Genomic DNA, 20,600 nt, shown 5'->3' on the forward strand with positions numbered 1-20,600 from the left:
ACTCGTACTTGCATTATTTTTTACATTATTAACATTTTTTCTTGAGTTTTGTTTTTTTTCTTTAATTTTTTGGAAACATAGACCAAAAACTCACACAATTTTCCATCTTCACTACTGCAACTTGCCTTGTTAGCATCCTCTTCTGGGACATTTCCATCGCCACCGTTGTCGCTGACTCTCGTATCGTCTGCTTTACTGCTCTCCGTATGGAGGACATATCCATACGGACAGATTCGCTGTCGAGAACTTGTTCGCCCTCAAGGCAGCCCGGTTCCTCCATGACTGCAAAAGTAGTCGAAGATAGCTTAACCTTTTTTCTGGCTACCTTTGGAGACGGCGGGCCCGCCTCCCCAGCCATTAGCTGCTCTGTAAGCTTTCCATTTTTTTTATCAATATTGTCATTTGCTTTTTCAAATCTTCGAGTGTCTTCGCCAGCTCGCCATTTCTTCTTTCAAGATTGGCTATCCTCACTTTGGCTATTTTCAAGTCTGGATCCTCCTCGTTGCGGACTCCACGACCGATCCGAGTGCCTCTAGGCCTTATGGTGGGGGGCCGGTCTGGTCCGCCACCCGCCGGCGCTCATTCCCGCCAAGCCAAAAAAAACAATTTTTTCTCAAAACTTTTTAAGGAAAAGTAACTTAGATAATACCTCAAAAGTAAATTAGTTTCAATTAAGTTTTAAATTATATATTATTAATTAAGTAATAGAAATATCTTTTTATATTCTTGATAAAAGTTAATTTAATTTCAATTTTAAATTATTTTTATTAATATTATTAATTTGTAGACACGTCCGTTCTCTACAAATGTCAGCCTACTACTTCTTTTATTTCTCTTCGCCCATCAGCGTTGATACACAAAAAAATGAAAAATATTAATTTTCCACTTTTCAAAGTTACCACTTGCAGTTTACTGTGTCTACTGGACCCAAATCATTACGTACATCCACACCTATATCCCGGGTTGGGCTGACTTGGCTTAAGAATAATGCAGTTAACGAAAAATTAACATGACATTATAAAAATGAGGATTTTCCTGTAAGTTTCTTTAACGTTACTATTACAGGGATACTGGCATTTTGGGAATTTTAGATCCTTCTCAATGAGTTTAAGAAGCGTCTTGAGAGCAGCTCCGTCGATCTATCCCTCTCAAAAAGCTAAGGAGCCTCAAAATGTAAGATCAAAATGATGAGGTTTGATGTTTAACTTCACCCCCGGACAGGACAAGGAGGGCATGATCCTAGAAACGCCTAATGTCATGACTGGTATGATAAGAGCAAGGGGAGCCGAGCCCGGCTTCAGAACCAGCCAGTAGTAATCACGAACGTTAACAACTATCTCACACTGCAATTAGACATTTCTTTGAAGACCTGGCTGGCTATAGCTAGAGCTGGGCAAAGCTGCAAAGGAAGTGCCTGAGGGTTTCTCCCTTCTCTGTCCAGGTTTGATAAAGGTTCTGGTGTATGCATTTGCACGCGTCTGGCTGAAAAGTTCGATCGGGTGACTACGAGCATGCTCTCTGCCTGACTGTTCAACACGTCGCAACATTGTCCCACCAACCTGAAGACTGTCTATTTGCGCCTGGTTCTCAGATCATGCCCCTGTCATGGATAGGCTTCCAGTATCGCCAGTGCTTCCGCTTGAAGTAAACTTACCCAACTCTGGGAGGCAACTCTGGGAGACCGTTTGGCGTACGTACGAAACCGAGAAAACTCGCGCACCGACTGCACAGACCATCTTTGCGTGACACTAAAAAAAATCAGAGTCATAACCTTGCAGCACGTTACTGGTCGACAGGTAAATTCCTCATGAAGCTCGGCTTGAGTGTGGCGGTGGAACTGCCCGCAGTATGTCTGACACCAGTTTATACAAATTCATATTTAATATCGTTGTCAATATATATCGGACAGTATTGCAGAGCTACATTCTTTGAATCCTACTAAACTTGGTTCTACTTTACTTCTTGTTCAGCGTCTGCCACGGTGGAGTGAATCACAGATGTGTGCGTCCGGGGAACCATACTCGGCCGAAGACCGCATTTCCTTAAAAAGACCCTCTCTCCCAGTAGAGAAGACCATACAGGCCTTCTTGTTTCTATGTTTAGTCTATAATATATCTTAGAATCCAGGCAGATACTCAAATTGCACACACATGTTACATTGGAGGAAAGGGTGAATCTTTGTTGGTTTTGCCGCGGAAGGTGTAATTCTTGGTGGTGAACAGCACCAGCTCCGTTTTGGTTCGATCTATGCCAATTTTGTATATCGCTACCCATAGGTACACCTTTCCAAGCGCTTCATTCATGATTTCACTTATAACGGAGGGAAACGTCCCTGACACTCATATAACTACTCCCATCCCGTCACCGCCCAATATGCGTAGAATTCCATCCACTAATATCAACCAAAACACCGCACAAATGGTGTCACTTTGGGACACTACTCATAGCTCTGGTCAAATGGCTCCAAATCCGACTGGATTATCTTCTTAGCATGAATACTATCCATTGCGTAAGACACCGCGCCAATCATATCGTGGTTAGGGCCCCCTTGGTAACTTTACTAACATTGTCCATAGTTTTCTTCATTTTCAGAAATTTAGCTAGACTGCAATGTAGCGACCGCTCAATCATGCTAATTACCTCGAGTTGTTCTTTTCCCTTCCTTTTGTAGGGGTGCTGAGACTCTCCATAATCGCTCTTAAGTGGTTGTCCAGGAGGCGTTCTTGGGTGTTCAAAACAAAAGAGTTGAGTCTGCTATGTCAAAAGCCCTTTGCGGACTCAAGGCCCCACTTCCCCTCTTTCGGAACAAAACCTGCCAGTAGCAGATATTGAATACCTTCTTGTTAGCTTCCTGAAGTTGGACAGATCTGCATTTCACCACGATCGATTTTGACTCTGGCGAGTCACTGTTGCCAATCTGCACACCAGATGGTTTGCTCTTGATAACTAAACGAAACTAACTCTAGTCAATACTCCTGGGGTCTCTAAAATGGGTGTCGAAAAGTATTGAAATGTAGAGGATCTCTAGTTAGACACTGTTCAGTTTTCCACTCTGGAAGTCCCATTGTCGATTGGTAGGGATCTTCTCACAACCGTGTCAAAGAGAGACTCGCTTCCTTCGTTGATTTTCGAGCTACCTCAAAGCGTATGTCTTCTATTGGCATTGCAGCCTACCATCATATTGGCCTTCTTCGCTGTGATGGTTGGCGTCACATGTTGTAGTTCTCACTAGGAGATATACACGTATTCTCAGTCAGATTTGACCGTAGAAAGGCATGGAGCCTCTTCCTACGAAGATAGGTGTTCCACGTCTGTCCCCAACAGTGTCTTGTGCTGTGGAATAAATTATGATATTTGCTTTGGACTCCTTTGGTGGTTCAGCCTTCTCCAATCCAGCGATGTTATATTAATGCCGTGTCGATGTCGTTAGTCCTTGTCGCACCATCGATTTTCGTCTCCTTAAACAACTACTTGGCTTTTTCTACTAGATCTCGTTCGTCGTCTACTTTTTCGGAGCGGAAGATTTCCTCCTTTGCGTTCCTGACTCCAACTGTACTTCATAATCCACTTCCACTGCCTCGAAGCACTCTCCATTCATGTCAAGCTGAAAATGATGATTGTTCATCTAGGGCTCCTCTTCTTGGATTACCACCCAGTCATCTATGGGGATGCTGGAGCTATGAAGATGCAAGGATTGGACAAACTTGTCTTTATTCATGCGGAACTTCGGCAGCCAGATGCGGGCGACCGGTGTCCTGGACATTTCGCCGTTTAAGATTACCTTGAGCTTTCGGGGTATCGCCTATCTTAGCGACGCAGGAACCGTGAAAGTCTCTGAAGAATTGGTACTCGTATTTTATCACATGGAACCCACGAACCACCTGGGGAGAACCAAAGCACTCCTGTTTATCTCCGATAGCCTCGCTGGTGTCACACATAAGTAACTACTGGGCATTTCAACAAAAGGCAGCTCGTACCTCGTCAACCGGTCGTTGTTAGCATGTGGGGAGGAACAGAAGGCTCTCCTTCTCTGACCCCGTTGCCAAAGTCAGCCCCGTTTAAAAAGCTATGGCACTTCAGTTTGATTCGTGAAACTTACTCCCAGAATGAGGAGGTAAAAAAAGGTATATCGAAGGAAAAGGAAGATCCCTTTCTAGGCTCAAAATCTCAGCTGTCGGGGGAGCCGTAATTGTTTTATTGGGGTAGCTGCTGAAATTCTTTACGGGAATTAGAGAGGGGAGATCTTCCTTTCCTTTCTATATGCCATTGTCACCCCCTCTTCCTGGGGGTGGAGTGCGAAGTCAAACTTTATCACGATCATACCAAAATACTGCTATTTTGAAGCGCCATAACTGTTTTTTTGGCCCCTTACATGAGAATGGACGATTCCGTAGCCTACATAGCGACGAAATCTATGAGCGATACCATGACCGTCCGGTTGTGGATAAAATCCGGCTCAATAGGTTGCGGTGGGCTGGTCACTTAATCCGTATGGATGAGGATGATCTCGCCCGGAAAGTCTATAAGGGCAATATCTATGGTAGAAAAAGAACACGAGGCAGGCCCTGTCTAAGATGGAGCGATGGCGTAGGCCAGGACGCCATATAGCTTTTAGGGATATCGAATTGGTGGACCTCAGCGCAAAACCGGGATGTCTGGAGTTCCTTATTAAGGCAGGCCTAGACCGGATACCGGTTGTTGCGCCGTTGATGATGATGATAAGTGTTTAAGGTGCGTGACCGCAACACCCCCATTCTGGGACGCTACAATCGCCAAAATTCTTCAACGAGGTAGAATTGAACTTCACCATGGTGATATACAGGGTGGGTACGGTATTTCAGGACAACTTGAGAGTAAAATTAATTAGCTTTTAGTTTGAACATGAATGAATGAAACTTGACGAATTTTTTACACAACATTAACTTATTATAAATCGATAAATTCATTCAATAAAGTTTCCATTAGCTGCAATAACCTCCTCGATCCGGGTCCGGAAACGATTGCATGCCCAAATCAAAAGTTCCTTGTTCATATTGACCATAACGGTGTTAAGTGCAGCCTTTACAGAAGAAATAGTGTTATGAGGATGTTTGTTAGTTTCACCCTCAACTACGCCCCATACGTAATAATTCACAGGATTAAGGTCTGGGGAGCTAGGCGGCCATAAGTTCGGTGTTATGTGGTCATGGAGATTTTCAGCCTTCCAATCTTGTGTCGCCATCGCTTTGTACGAAGGAGCAGAGTCTTGTTGAAAGATATACGGGCGAACACTATCAATCCAGGGTTTCACTACTGTCTCCAGAACCTCGATGTGTGCAGCAGAATTCACTCGAAGTCCTTGAGTGAAGAAGTGAGGTGGTCCTTTGTTGCTCACCACCATAACAGTAGCTAGAAACTTCGTCTGCATGATAACAGGAACCGCTGTACGATCGTAACAGAGCCATCTGTCATTTCTGCGGTTGGCCTTTTGGCCTTGGTCAAATTTTTTTTCATCAGAAGAAAACCATACCATCTCAAGCGCTTCAGGGTGTTTAATTTCGTTTAGAAGGCGTTTTGGTTGGATACAGCGCGTTATCCCGTGTTTGCTTCGACATAAACTGTCGTCTGCGCAAAACGTTGGATTTATACCGGAGATCTTTTTGGACAAGTCGACGGATAAGACGGTCAGAAACATTAAGCTCCCTCGCAAGGGCCCTCATTGATTTTGAAGGGTCCTCGTCAATGATCATTTGCACTTTTTGAATAAATTCTGCAGATCGGACGTCGCACGTGTTTTTTGCGTTTTGCAACAGATTCTGTATCGCCGCCTGGCGAACCTTATGAACGAATGAACGGGCGCACTTAAGAAAATTAAAGATTTCTAAATCGGTGCACATATAGCGACGATAACCGCATGTTTCTCCATCTCTTGAGTTAAGTTGTAGTCCTCCATGTCTTGTATGAAAAATTGATGGATCAGTTTGGTTTTTTTTTTTTTCTGGCATTATTTTATGAACAATAATCTTTATTTGCTTGGAGTATCCGGATAGCTGAGTGGTTAGAGCACAAGACAGTCGTACGGAACGTCACGGTTGAAATCTCTGTGATGACAGTGGGATTTGTATCGTGATTTGACGTTGGATGCCAGTCGACTCAGCTGTGAATGAGTACCTGAGTAAAAATAAGGGTAATAATCTCGAAAGAGCGCAATGCTGACTACATTGTGTCCTACAGGGATGCACAAGTAACAATAGTGGGAGGAAAAAAAGGCTTGAGTCTACGTATCTAATGTACGTTACATAGATGTGCAACAGACAAACAACAGAATCCACTTCGTTCGTGTATCGCCTGCTCGCATCAGCAACTAATGATACGGAAAGTACCACCTTATCTGATTTATATATAGATATTTTTTCAAGATACTTTCTCCTCCAATTTTTGTCTTATTTATACGCACAAGACTGTTTGAAAAGATACTCTCTTCAAGCACAATCAAGAGAGCTTTCGGCAATCACCGAAAATACTACCGATAAGAGCTCCCCACTGCGTAGTGCTACGAACGTCCACGTGGTTCTTCTACAGGGTTACCAGGAATATATGATGATGGATATTTATCCCACGCATTCCGGTTCTTGATTCAGTTGCAGCTATGACGCCATACCGGCTCCGACGGCTAACTTATAGATACAGAAAGCTTCAGATACAAATACGGAACATCTAGCGAAAAGCATATGCTCCATCTCGGCCCCAACACGTTGCTTAGACGTTCATGATGTTATGTTGTGTGCCAAAGAACGTGTGGAGCCTATCGTTCGCGGTTCTCTGTTAGGGTCTGTCTTTGCACTAGTAGATAGATTATGCAGCCCCGTCCTCGTAGATAGTAGATTTTTTGGCTTCTGGTCCGTGACGGAATCGCCAAACTGCTCCATTGTTAGATACTTTGCCAGCATCCAATGGAGCTCTCGACTCGCTCTGGCTATTAGCTCCCAAAAAATGCTGAACGATTGGTGGCTAACTTCGAATGACGACGTCTATATGGTGGAGGCTATGGAGCTACAGTTCTGAAGCAACCGTTGGTAGTCGCGGACGTTTTCCGTACGCATTCGGTTCAGATTTGAATACATTAACCTTGCTCAAGTGAGTGCAGTAAATTCGCGGAGAACAAAGTTCAGTACGACGGAGTTTTGAACGAGGGGTTCGTAGTGAGTTCTGGTAGCACATCCTCAGGGTTTTTCTCTGAAGAGGAAGCTATGGTGATACGTTAGGATATTCCCGATAGTGCGTGCAATTTTAGTTGAAAAATTTGAATTTGAAGTCAGCCTAGAAAAGTGTTCGTGGTGAAAATCTCCCAGTGTCGAATGGTCAGTTGAGACCCCCTAAGAAGTGTAGCTCCTCCAACGGCAAGGTCAAGGTGAAGAAGTGTAGTGCCCGCGAAGTTCGGTGAATTTCAAATTGAGAGGAATCAGAAGAATAGCAACAAGTTTTTTATGGAAGTATAGTGCAGTTCATCAATGTCGAGTGAGATTTCAAAGTCAAGCCAGTTTTTTGGTTGAGTGATTTGTTAGCAACAAGTTTTTTATTCGCAGCTGGAGCAACCATAGCTATTTTTACCTCCCATTGCTGCCGGTTTTTCCTTTCAATATCACATCGTTTCGCTCTAAATTCGAATTGAGCGCGACTTCATGGTAAGCCAAAGTTTTTTTTATTTACGTAAGCGTTATCACGACATGAAGCTCTCCTAGTTATCCTACGTTAGCAAAAATAGTGTTCACCAGCAGAACGCCTAGAACTAAGCGCAAATGCCTTTTATCTTCAGCGGTTTCAAATTGTTCAATACTTGACGATAAGAACCAAACTATCTACTGATACTAAAGTAATTAGCTGAAGGTCATAGATAAAACCTTTCCTCCCGGAAATAGCGCACAATATATGGTAAGTAACCTTGAAAGAAAGTGCAACGGGGACTGCATTTGAAAGAATTCAAACTGTTCAGTTGCAAAAGTTAATTATTCGCTCTTTAGGTCTCTTAGGGGATCCACAATTTACTTCATTGGGTGGTAGCTTTCCGCCAGTGTTGACAACATTTGAGGCCGGGCCATATCTCTGGCAGTAAACTTAAGACAGGATCTGATTCTTATAATAGAAAACTTGATTCGAGTGCAAAAAAAAATCCATGCAAAATCACCAAATGATTTTTTAATAGCTTGGTGAAAGCCGTGTTGATTTGGAACTGCTGAATCAACATTCTATAAAAGGTTATTTCTGTGGCTCGTTTTGTCATGAGAGAAGATATTTTTCTGAAAAAAAAGTATGCGTCTAGCGCGTATTTTCGAATCCAGCGAATACATTTGCAAGTTTATGAGGTTGGTTATGGAAAGCATTTTATTGATTTTCATGGAAATGTATGGATCATTCTACTTTACTGGTTTTATTGCTTGAACTCGTACAAGAATGTCATATGCAAATATGTACATATATGCACATCGTTGATTCAAAAATAGAAACGTTACTCAGTCCTTTGCTGTCCGGATTCAACGGCACTATCAGAGGTGATCTGTTGAAATTTGTGTGGCTCGTACCTTTAAAAAATTCCAGCCCATGGCTTCTGTAATGATGCTGACGATAATGGTATGATGGTATATCCCAGATCGAGGCCTAGTTTCCAGGAAACATCGACTAGGATTGCTTTAGTCTCACGGCTACATCCATCCATTTGAAAATCTTGGAAGCTTTCTGCTATCTGCGCCGACTGAATGTCCCCACTTTTTTCTTGATTTTCCCTGCACTCATCGTATGTTACTTTATCTTTTAGCGCTCGTATCGGGATCCGATCCTCGTGCATTTTTGCACGTGGCTATTGGTGGGTCGTCAAGAAATTGAAGGAACACATACCTTTATCGTGTTCGTTATAATTCTCCAAACATTTTGATCTGTTTTCCCTGTATTTGCGTCCATGTTTTACGTCCGTATAGTAACGCTTCCCTGACTCTATAGCGGGGAGGAATACAGTAAAATATCTGATGAATAACCGTGGTTCGTCGCTGGGTTTCATGACGTTCATTGCAGTTTAGGGAGTATAAGCATTAGATAGGTCTACTAGTTCGCGTTTAGGTTCTGTATTTAGCTTTTGATTAGGTAACGCTAAATATCTGCTGTTATTTCCGACTGTTGGTACTCTGGGCTAAGGCGATTTTGTCACCAGCTTTTTTCCATGTGTGAACCAGCACGAAGAGTTAAGTAATAAGTTATAAAATCTGACAATACTATCCCTGCAGTAGTCTATGGCATTTAGAGAATTCCTAGCTCATCGTCCGTTCATCATCATCAATGGCGCAACAACCGGTAACCGGTCTAGACCTGATTTAATAAAAAACAACAGACATCCCGCTCTTACGCCGAGGTACATCAATTTGATATGCCAAAAGGTAGTCTTACCTATGCCATCACTTTATCTGAGTTACGCCACGTCTACCAACAACCGTGCACGGATTTCATCGTCGTAGTTGCTATCGGTTGTGATTTTCGACCCTAGATAGAAGAAATTATCAACGGTCCCAAAGTTATATTCTACTGTCTTTATTGTTCTCATCTAACCAGTGTCATTTGATACTGTTGCATATTTGTTTTTTGGTGCTGACGTTGCCACCGTATACTTCGTCTTGCCTCAATTAATGTGCAGCCCAAGATCTAGCACCGCCTACTCGATCTGGCCGAAAATTGATAGTTCATCTCGGATTGTTGTTCCATAATGTCAATATCATCAGCATCGGCCAGTAGTTGGGTGGACTTATTATTCTGTTAAGGCAAAATGCATCGCGTCTTTAAAGAACTATTACGCCCCTTTTACCGGTTATCGTGTACCGTTACGAATTTTAGTATACTCATTACTTCCAAGTATTTAATCTATGCATCTAGCATTAAGTATTCTACCAAGTGCCTCGACCTACTTTGCACAAGTGCCGGACCCTGTCCCAGAACGTGTATAGAGATTTCGACACACTCTGCGCAGGATTAGCTGGCAGTGTCGGTAGATATCCCTAGCTTCCGTAAATGATAGTTAAATCGGCAGTGACCAGTGAATTTTCCCACTATAATCCCGTTGTGTGCTTGAGTTCGTATCCCCCAATATAGTTCCCTAAGTCGTTCCTCCTCATTTTTCAATGTCATAGCCATGAACCTGTTTCCGATTCCACAGAAGGGTTCTGATCCATGTAGAGGCGTCCCTGCTCCCTTTTTAGCCAGTTCATCTGCTGCCTCATGACCTGGAACCGAGAGTATCCAGACCTTATTGTGCAAGTATTGAATGTCTTTGGAGATTAAAGGAGGCACATCTGCCTGGCGTATATATCCGCCAGGAATATGCTATTGTGCTTATTCATTGAATTCAAGTACATTTTCCTTGAACCAATGTCTCCGACACCCTCTCCCTTCCAACGTGTTTCAAACTTCTTATCGAAGTAAAACCTCTTTGTCATGTTACCCCTTGATATCAGTACCCTGAAACCACCTAAAAAGAGTATCAATTTTCCTTCGGTTTTCGCAGCTCCCCGTCTCACTGGTACTCCCGGTCATCCTGAAGGTTGCCCCCCTTGCCTGCATCTGTATGTGAAGATGAAGAGGGGTTAATCCCAGAAGTAACTTCAAGGATGCTGTTGCGCATGTCCTCATTGCCCCACTGATACACACGCAAACCAGTCTTTGAACTTGTGTACCGAGTTCAGTTCTTTCTGCTCAGGTTACCGCGCCATAGGTAATCATTGGTCGTACTATTACAGTATATATCCCAAATAGTATTTTCGGGGTGCAGCTCTATTTGCTATGGTCCTGCAAGCCATCATAGTCCTCGTAACTTTCGGACAAGTGTTTCCGACATTCGTCTTCCAGAGTAATTTTTGGTCTAGGGTCATTCCCAAATATTTCACCTCTGTTTCCCGTTTCACCTCCATGCAATGTAACCTTATGGCGTCAGGTGATCAAGCTTACGTTTCCTAATGAATATGGTGTTATGGTAGTATTGACTGAATGAAGTCGTAGCTACTAACTAGAATTAGTAACTCTTAATGCAGTTTAGCTTGTATCACATATTTATCGCTACAGATTAAAACGATGCCGTCACCGTAACCCTGGACCCGTGTTCCAGTATTTGTTAGTTCGCCCAGAAAGCCAGGATGTATCTCACTCCCTTGCGGATTAGGGCACTTTGTATCTCTTTGTGCAGTATCGAACGCTCTTTCGATATCTAAAAACGTACACATTGCTATTTCTTTTGTTTCTATGGTATCCCGTGATATATCCGTTGGCTGATACAGAGTAGCTTCGGTTGAACGTCCTTCCCGATAAGCGTGTTGACACTAATCTAGGGGATTACTCGTTAGTTCTAATTTAGTTGTCTATGACCATTTCCACTGTTTTGAGTACGGACGATTTTAGTCAAATTGGTCTGAAGGGTTTTGGGTGAAATTGGCTTTCGAAATAAGAACTACTTTTCCCGCCTCCATGCCCTTGGTATATATCGCTGGGCTATGTTTCTTCTTACCACCCGTAGAAAAGACATCTACTCCGGGTGATTTCAGTGGTTTAAAAATGCCCACTGCCTTACACTAGCTTCCGAGCAAACCGCTTTCACAAGTTTCCCGTTCTCCTTTCTTCCCCTTTTGTTCGTTGTTAAGGTATCAGGGAGGGAGATCTCCCGCCGTGGGGACCCCGGGAACTGAGATCTGAGAATCAGATGTACTCTGTCCTTCTCATTCTCGATAAATATCCCATCTTTCTTCTTCAGACAGATAGAAAATATTATCCTTTCTTTGGCTATAGCTGGTTGCTTCTGTGGTTTGCTTAATCCTTTCGCAGGGTTCCCTGAAACTGTTCCGTTTTGCTTCCCTGACCGTGTTGCTTCCCTGACCGTGTTGCTTCCCTGACCGTGTTGCTTTACGCAGTCAGTGCATTTTTGTACCTCGACCAGTCTCCGGTTTGTTTTGCCCAGTTGAAGAATTTCCGTATCTCTGTTCTTATTCTGGCTAGGTTCCTATTTTACCAGGGTACATCCCTTGATGACTTAACTGCCTCAGCCGGACAGCTGGCCTCATATGCGCCAATGACGACTTTGTTGAGGTTTACCACCAATGTTTCTAGTTCTAGTTCGCTTCTGATAACACCGCCCTTTGTAGGTGGGCCATGTTGTTGCTCAGGTGCATTGCATTGGAATCCCAATCCGTTCTCTTGGGATTCCTTATTATTCTTTTCATTTCAGAGTTACCTCAGCGTTGAAATTGATTATTCTGTAGTCCGACATGGAAGGTTCATCTGACACCCGCCAATTCCTAACCAGTCCGATCATCAGAGTATTCACTAGAGTCATGTCTATTACTTATTCTCTAGTGCCACTCATGAATGTTGGAGTATTCCCTATGTTGTATATCTCCATTTCATTGTTAACACTAAATTCAATACCTCTCGAACGTGCCAGTGAGACTTGGATAGCCACAAGTTTTCCGGTTAGGAACTCTGAAAGACAAATATATTTTAAATTACGTTTAAGAATGATGCAAGCTCTTGGTTTATTTGCAAGGGGAGCCACAAATTACCTGCATGCTTCCTCCTTGCAGACCGCGAATCTGCCTTCGGTATATGCAGAGTTCCTGAGCCAGCATTATTCCAATGTTCTCCTTGGAGGTTGCCCTCGCAATTTCCGCAGATGAGGCTGGGTGGACTTGCAGGAGATAGTGCCTCTCGCGCCTACTTCAGCATCGCGGATCACTTTTTCGAGGTCCAGGGTAAAAGGATGTATGATAGGGAATATCTTTGTCTTAGACCGTTGGTCTGCTACTTTTATCTGTCGGTATGAAGCATTCTCCCGTTCCGTTGCTAACTTCATTCATTCATCGTCGAACCAGTCCTTTCGACATTATTTGCGACTGTGGCCAAGTATGTTTGGGACGTATCATTTGTCGACGATTCATCTCCAGAATATATGTTAGCTGTGGTTTTTGCATGAACATGAGAGCTTGCATATTTGTGGTATTGCAGCCAGTTGATCATTTTCAAGTGAGATTTCTGGGACACTTCTAATATTCTAGCAGCTTGACTAAGTACGCTATAACAGGAGAAATAATTCAGATAACGCTTGTGCTTTTATTTGATCGTGATTTAGATCCCTGTAATGTATGGAATTCTAGGACTACCTAGGCGCTCAATTGATACTACTGGAGTTCCTGAAATGCACTGTGAGGAATCGTCATCTTGAGGTTGACATCGAAAGTATCTAGTTGTTATCCGAAAAAAATCCCGTTCCGAACACTCTTGAATTGTCCCCTCTAAAAGCTTCACAGCCTGTTATGAGTCTCATATCTAGGACAAACTCCCAATCTTTCCCCCCCTCCCCCCGGTCTCTGCCACACCATGTCGCCCCTCATTTAGAAGCGGTGAAAAGCACTTTTCCAAGTGGGAAGGGATCTTATAATATGTGATGATATGATATTTTTAAATGCTAGTCGCGCATCCTTCTTTATCTCGTAGCGTGTATAGTGTCGACAAAGAGGCATGTTGTTGTAAAGGCTTACGGACTGAGAACAAAGCCTCCTTTTAAGTTGCTCACAGTACTTCCTATTTATATCATAATTCTTAACTCACCCATAATATCGACATTTGAAACTGTAGCCTCTTCTCTACTGTTCTGTGTCAAGGGCCCACTATAGCAATTAAACTATAAGAAAACTGCTGGCCTTTCCGTTAATCCTGAAAGACCTAGAGAGTTGTTGTTTGCTCAAAATGCACGAAGACCTTTGTTGACTCAAATTGACTCTTTGTCCGTGGCAAGTTCCAGGTAGAAACCTCGAACTATAATACATGTGCTGGCAGTATGATTCTGTTGTCAGAGTTTACCTCTCACAACTACGACTTCACTTCTGTGGAAATCATTGGTCCAGTAAACCTTGCTTAGGTTTAGGAGGCCAAAGAGCCCAAAAGAGAACACAGACTATAAAGGAATACTTCATTATCCTTCTAGTCAACACTGATTGCAATACTAAAGTTTTAGCTTCTAGATAAATAATGGTATGATATACGCTTTACTTGGCTTAAATTATTAGCTGCAGCATTTCCTGGGTGCTGAAGATCAGATTCTCTGCCCACCCCATAGATAAATACAAGAACACTCATCTCCCTCACTTATTTCTAGTCAATTTTCATTTTCTTAGGCTTCTTAAAATAGCATACAAAACCCTCTTTGTTTCAAGGGACAAAGATCGATTGGCTCTCAATCCGCTAGGAAAAAATATATTATTTATTTTATGTTGAAGAGTGATATTTATATATATACATATACGGTTGCAATAAACCCCTATACAGACCATAGGGAGTTAACCGCACCTACGCGCCATCACTGTCGGTGCCTGGTAATGCGCTTCGATTCACCGCACGATTTTCCGAGGAGCTTTTCTTTATTGTTCTACGCAGCTCTAGGGCAGCCTACTTTTCAGCCAGTCTTGGGTGGTGGATTCCATGCCATAACGTAGTCAGCAATAGATTTGTTGACCTATTTTCAAATATGAGCCATCCACTGCCATGTGACGCCTTTTGATTAGAGCATCTACTGGCATCAGGCCTGCGCTACTCTCGAGTCAGTCCCATGACACGTCGCAGACATCAAGCTTGGTGCTTTCGAGTAGCAGTGGCACTCAGTTTCCATGTACTGCTTCTAATATTGGAACACAGCCAGAAGCCTTGACTTAATACGAACAGCGAGATGTTGTATTTACAGATTTTGGAGTAGGGACGGATTTAGCACTGCTAATACGTCAAGCCACCAAGTTCGGACCCACAGTCGGTAGAAATCATGCTACCTTATCAGCGTGTGCTCTAACCACTCAGCTATCCGGAGGAATCGGCGATGAACCATCAAAATAAGAACAATGTTTTGTTGTTTATCTTCACTTTGGCTCTACTTTCCGCCTTTTCCAAATCCAGAGCTATTTGGCTGAAATCCATGACTCGGAGGGAGAAAAAGCAGATATCATCGGCATAGTCGCGGTGTTTGAGGAATGATGAGAACATTCATTGATCCCCTCACGGCCTCCAGCCGAGGTCGCATGAAGAAAAACAAGAACTTCACTGAGAGAAAGGACAATAAGTTAGGAAATCGCAAGCTGAACGATTTAGGTATGAAAGGTTTTGTGTATTGCCTATATAAGCATATTTGAGGAGACATTTGTTCCCTTTGAATCTAGCTTGTAATGTTTAGTTTATCAAACCATTCACTTTAGTATAATGCTGACATTGAAAGCCTTAGACTGTAAGAAATTTCCGTGTAAGTGATAAATTTTGCCAAATATAACTCTGTTAGTAATAGTGCGATTTCCACCAAACTTGGTAATATTATGCTAGTATATAGTATAGCCTATATTACTGCACACTACTTGGTGATTCTATTATAAACTTAAGGAGGGTTCCCAGACAATTTCTAAAAAACATACAATAAATATGGTGATATTTTATCAGGTATCGGTATGGAGAGTATTTTAGGGTTTAAATACCGTTTGCATGGGCCACCATATTTCTTTTCAGATATCCGAGCTGTGTAGTTACTGAGAACAAGCCCCTGCAGTAACTGACCCTTTTCGAACCTACGCATTCCTGCTTCTTGCAACCAATCTCAAAACTAATACCGGCTTTGGAAATTACTAATCAAGGCCTTTAATTTAATATTTCATATGACTAGAAAAGAAATTTGCCCTCCCCTCACTTAAACTCAATGTGGAACTATGTTACTTACTCCATGGGATTCACAGGTCCCATCTTTTTACTAAATTTCGTACCAATAGGAGCAATCGTTTCTAAGGTAATAGGTGTGACAGACGGATGGACAGACAGCAAACAGATTTTAATAAGGTTTTGTTTTACACAAAATCTTAAACATTATCGGTTACAAGATGCGACCCTGGCAGACTTTACTTTCGTATTCAAACTATCCTGAGAATTAAGCTAGGCACTATGTCACATACATTGTGCGCCATCATATATCGGTTTAATAATAGCTTTCAGTGTCACTACCATACCCCTCCTGCCTAAAGTATTGGAGAAACACTCTCCGTTCATGCTGTCGGAATCTTTCTTAAAACCGATGAAGAGCAGATGAGGCGGAAATCTAAACACATTGGCCAAATAATCGATACAGATCGGAAACCAACCGGCTCCTTTTCGAGCAAGGTTTCGAAATGATCCTTGATGCGTTCCAGGATGTCGACGCGGCAACAGGAAGCATACAAATGTCTCTGCAGTTGTTGCACTCAAGACAGTTGCCCTTCTCCGAAATCTTAACGATCATCCTCTCCTTCCACTCACTAGAAAAAATTTTAGATTCACAGGATTTGTGAATGAGTTACAGTAGAAATTCTTCAGGGACTGCACGGAGAAGTTGCACAATGAGACCATCAAGACTAGCGGCTTTACTCGACTGCAAATCGTAGCCGTATGCTACGGTGGTTTGCCATATCGGCCACAAAAGGCGGGACTTCACACTACTCATTATCTTCAATGAGATTTCACTGCTGTACGACAGCCAGATTGTTCAGATGGCACATACTGAATTTAGGAACTGTTCCCCTGCGAGACCCGAGACCAACAGTCCGACACCGGACTCACGAATACTGCCACTTGGCCGTGAGCAGTAAAGCTTCGAAATTTGCAGGTTACTAGCCCGCTAATTTCTATCCCATTTAAGACGTTTTGTAAAACAAAACAAAAATCGGTTTGCTGTCTGTCCGTTTGTCTGTCTGTCACATGCATTTTTTTCAAAAACGTTTGTACCAATTGACACCACAATTGATGGGAAGACGAGAGTGAGTTACATCGTTATACGTTGATTTTAAGGGGGCTCTCCATACATGCAAAAGGAGGGTGTAAATTTTGTTTTTCATCGAATATGGTCAAATTGGGTATCAAATGAAAGATCTTGATTTGTTGAAAGTTTCGAAGTTGAAGGTCTCAGTTCTATTATAACATTTAATACATGAGAGGGGAGGGCGTAGGCTGAAAAGTGGTCGCTTCATTCACGGACCCATTCACAGAACCTACCCTATTGAAAAATCTGAAAAAAATCACGAAACTGCCACTATATCTAGACCTAGATCTATGAATTTTCTTAACAATAATGAAGTCTATTAATCAGTCTTTGGGGTATGTGTTTTCATAGACGTTTACATGACACTTTCATTTAATCAAAACCTTCGTATTCTACAGAGCCTTGAAGGCTACAAATTTAACTATCTATAGCATATGCTGTTATTTTGCCCATTGTTTTAACCCCGAATTGTATCTTAATCTGCTGCATTTTTGGCTGCTACCCATAAATTACAATACAGTATCTAAACGGAAAAATTCCAAACAAAAATCTAATCATGGACACTAAATTGATAGATATATACCCAGTGTATCAACAAAGTAATATTGTTTTTCCGCTGAAAATCCATTTTCTAAATTTAACTTATATCTTCGATAAATTCAAACCTCGTTTTGAAATAAATCAGTATCAATGATTTATTGTGTGTTGTGGATTAGAGGATAGCTTCAAACAGTCGAGTCATTCTCTTTCTAGTTAGATTAGGTTTGTAACTGATGTAGCTCCGGTAATTGGAACAATTAAGGTGAAACGCCGAAGAAACGTGGAAAATTTTCTATGTATCAAGTTGGAAGAGTTGAACATCTTTCGCGAGTATAACAACCCAACTTGAAATAAAATTCTGTTGTGAAAAATACCGTGAATGATGCATACTTTATAGCCCCCGACTTTTTTTCTATAAATTCCACTCAGTAGATTACATAGTTCTATAGAAAGTATTCCAGATAACGTTATGCAATTTTTTATTGAAAGGCTTTGAGAATCGACGGTTTTGTTAATTCCACAATTATTTCGGATTTGTTATACAACAAGGTTTTTTCGAACTTGAACTTTAGATTGAGGCTTTTACCTGTAATCAAAGTTTTCCTTTGTTTCCAATTACTCATTCTTCACGTACCGGAAAGGACAAAAAATCGTACGTTAGAAGGTGGCACAGTTAAATATAATATTTAAAGAGTTCATCCTCTCACGGTGGAGAATAGATTGCCAGTACTATTAAGATCCGACGTCTCCACAAGATGAAGTTGTGCTGTTTTTCTTTTTTTATGGCTCGAGCTAGAAACCTTAGAAAAACAGTGTCGCGCCAAGTTACGTGGGATTCTTACCCACTAAAACTACCCCCACTTTCTCCTCCTTCCTTCTCACGGAATCACCGCAAACCATTACATCGCGGAGAGGATTGGCTTCAAGCGACCAGGCCTCCCGCTCTTCGTGCGCTGTTTTTCCATTCCGCTTTTGCAGGTTTCGCATGACTCCTTTCGATTGGGATTCAGCGCATACCAGTTTGCTTGCCACTTCAGCACTTACCCGACGATGTTCTGGTGGCTTATTCTTCCCCTATTCTCTATTTCGGAGAGTCTGCCAGGCTTCTCATCTCTGAGCAAAACCATGAAAAATAGAGCACGACATACTCCGGGTCTTCAGGTCTGCAACCACATCAAAGTCAAAAGGAAGAATTATCCAACCTGAATCGGTGCAGACATTTCCTGCAACCAGCATGCACTGACAGGAATTGAGTTAAGTAACAGTTAATCTCGCCATGTCGCCGCTGTATACACTCCTCAATACGGCTTTTAAGCTATCCTACCTCTGCTGTCGCTTTCCTTCCTTTTCCAGCGACTCCCACCTTGCAGGCTTTCTAACTGCCTCTCTTGCCTGAATGTCCATTGACACCATTACTGCAATTACACACGCTGCCTCGCCTCAAATTGTCCTGAGGGCGCCGCACACCCTCAGTTTACCCTCCCCTGACCGCTCTCGCAAGCTGTTACTTCCTCCCACAATGGTGCTGCGTGTAATAGTATAGAGCGGATCACTCGGGCCGCAAGTAGTCTGTGACTGGTTCTTGGGCCGCCAATGTTATCATTCGTGCTAAGATACGCTGGTATTTGCCGCTTTCTTATAGTCATACTCCAGGTGAATCTTGCAATTGATCTTCGCATCAACCATCACCTTCAGGTATTTAATAACAGATTTGAAGTGATAATATGTCCACGAATGTGAATATTAACCTTATTTCTTTTCCTACAGATGGTAATCAAGACCACCTTCGTCTTTTGTTCCGCAAGGTCAAGCTGAACCATCCACGCTTTCATAGCGTTAATGATTTAGTTAGCGTTAGGTGGTTTCGCGATGAGAAACGCGGCTAGATCATCCACAAAAACCGATAATCGTGGCCTCCTTTGGCGAGGGGAGTTCATTGTCCATTACGTTCCACAGAGGAGGACTCAAAATAAAGCCCAATGGTACTCCTGGTTTTAGGCAATGAAGTTTTCATTCACTCCCACCTATCTCAATTCAACGCATTTTTGACGTCCAATGTTACCACGACAAAGGATTTATTGGAAGACATCTTGTCCTGAGCCAACTTCAAACCACACCTAAGGCACCAGTTGTGAAATTAGCTTGACGAAAACCGCTCTGATAAATCATTCCTATTTTCTATGATAGGGAAAAGTTAATTGTAGGTGACTCTTTCTAAAATTGTTCCCATCGTAGACGAATGCATTTACGCACAGAGTGTTGGACTCCCGCAACGGTGCGTCATCGGACTACCATTGGACTAGAACCGTTTGTCACATTACTTCGGGCTAGTCCCCGAACTTTCCCCCCTTGCGGAGCCTTCAAATCAGGAATTTTTTTTCGCCAACGGGAGGGGAGAGGAGGAAGGGAACTGTCAGTTCGGCTCCTCCACCGATCGAGCTTTATCTTCTTAGCAACGAGAATGGCCCAAACGTAATGGGCAACACGGCTCAACCTGTCAGCACTCCTCAGCATCTCTTCGACAATCTTGTCTGGAGAGAGATCCGCTGTGTTCAAATAGAGTTGCTGACGAACCCCATCCCATCTTCCACAAGAAAAAAAGTGTGGTGGGCGTCGTCCACAACTCCATTGCAAAACACACAATCCGGAAATCGCGCCTTTCCAATCTTGTGCATATAAGATCGACAACCTTTTTGCCCACTTAAAAAGTGGGTAAGGAAATAGTCAGTCTGACTATGCTTCCGATTCAGCCAGGCACCTAAGTTGCCGATGAGCCGCGCAATCCATCTGCCTCTAGTTTCAATTTGCCTAGAGAGTTGCCACTCGTCTAGGGTGCGTTGCCGTTGTTCACGAGCATCTGTATATGGCTTGACGCTCCTTAGCAAGAAGGGCAATGGGGATCACTCCTGCGGTTACCACGTACGCAGACGCCACCCGGCAAAGTTCTCCGTTTCTGTACTTGCCCGAGACGCTTACGATATACCTCTTTCCCAAGAACGTCAGCCTATACCGCCGCACCGTAGAGCAGGACAGACTGCGTTGAACTCTTCAGGAGACATCGCTTGCTAGACGTAGGACCCCAATATTTGCTATTAGCCTACTTAGCGCCGAAACTCCAGCTGCAGCTTTGTTCGCTGCTGCTTTGAGTTGCTCAGAAAAGCTCAGTCAATGCAAGACACTTTGCCGCTAATTTTTACTCGATTATCGACTCGGCGAAAGATGTGAACCCGAGGTGGGAGTTCTC

General features: G+C 42.8%; 1 protein-coding gene across 4 annotated transcripts in view; it reads left to right on the forward strand.

Annotated features, from left to right (window-relative positions):
• The window catches only part of LOC119658930 (atrial natriuretic peptide receptor 1), a 608,286-nt gene that overhangs the window by 266,616 nt on the left and 321,070 nt on the right, over positions 1-20,600 (forward strand). Inside the window, exons 1-2 of one of the 4 annotated variants that reach the window (XM_038066762.1) lie at positions 6,702-7,497; positions 7,566-7,664. The exons of 2 other annotated variants lie outside the window; for them this stretch is intronic. The gene's annotated coding sequence lies outside the window, so the exon portion shown is untranslated. Of the gene's footprint in view, positions 1-6,701; positions 7,665-20,600 lie in introns of those variants that run through there. One more of the 4 variants, XM_038066760.1, reaches the window with a different exon arrangement.

Source organism: Hermetia illucens, chromosome 6 (genome assembly GCF_905115235.1).
Source record: "Hermetia illucens chromosome 6, iHerIll2.2.curated.20191125, whole genome shotgun sequence".
Classification (NCBI taxonomy): Eukaryota; Metazoa; Arthropoda; class Insecta; order Diptera; family Stratiomyidae; genus Hermetia; species Hermetia illucens.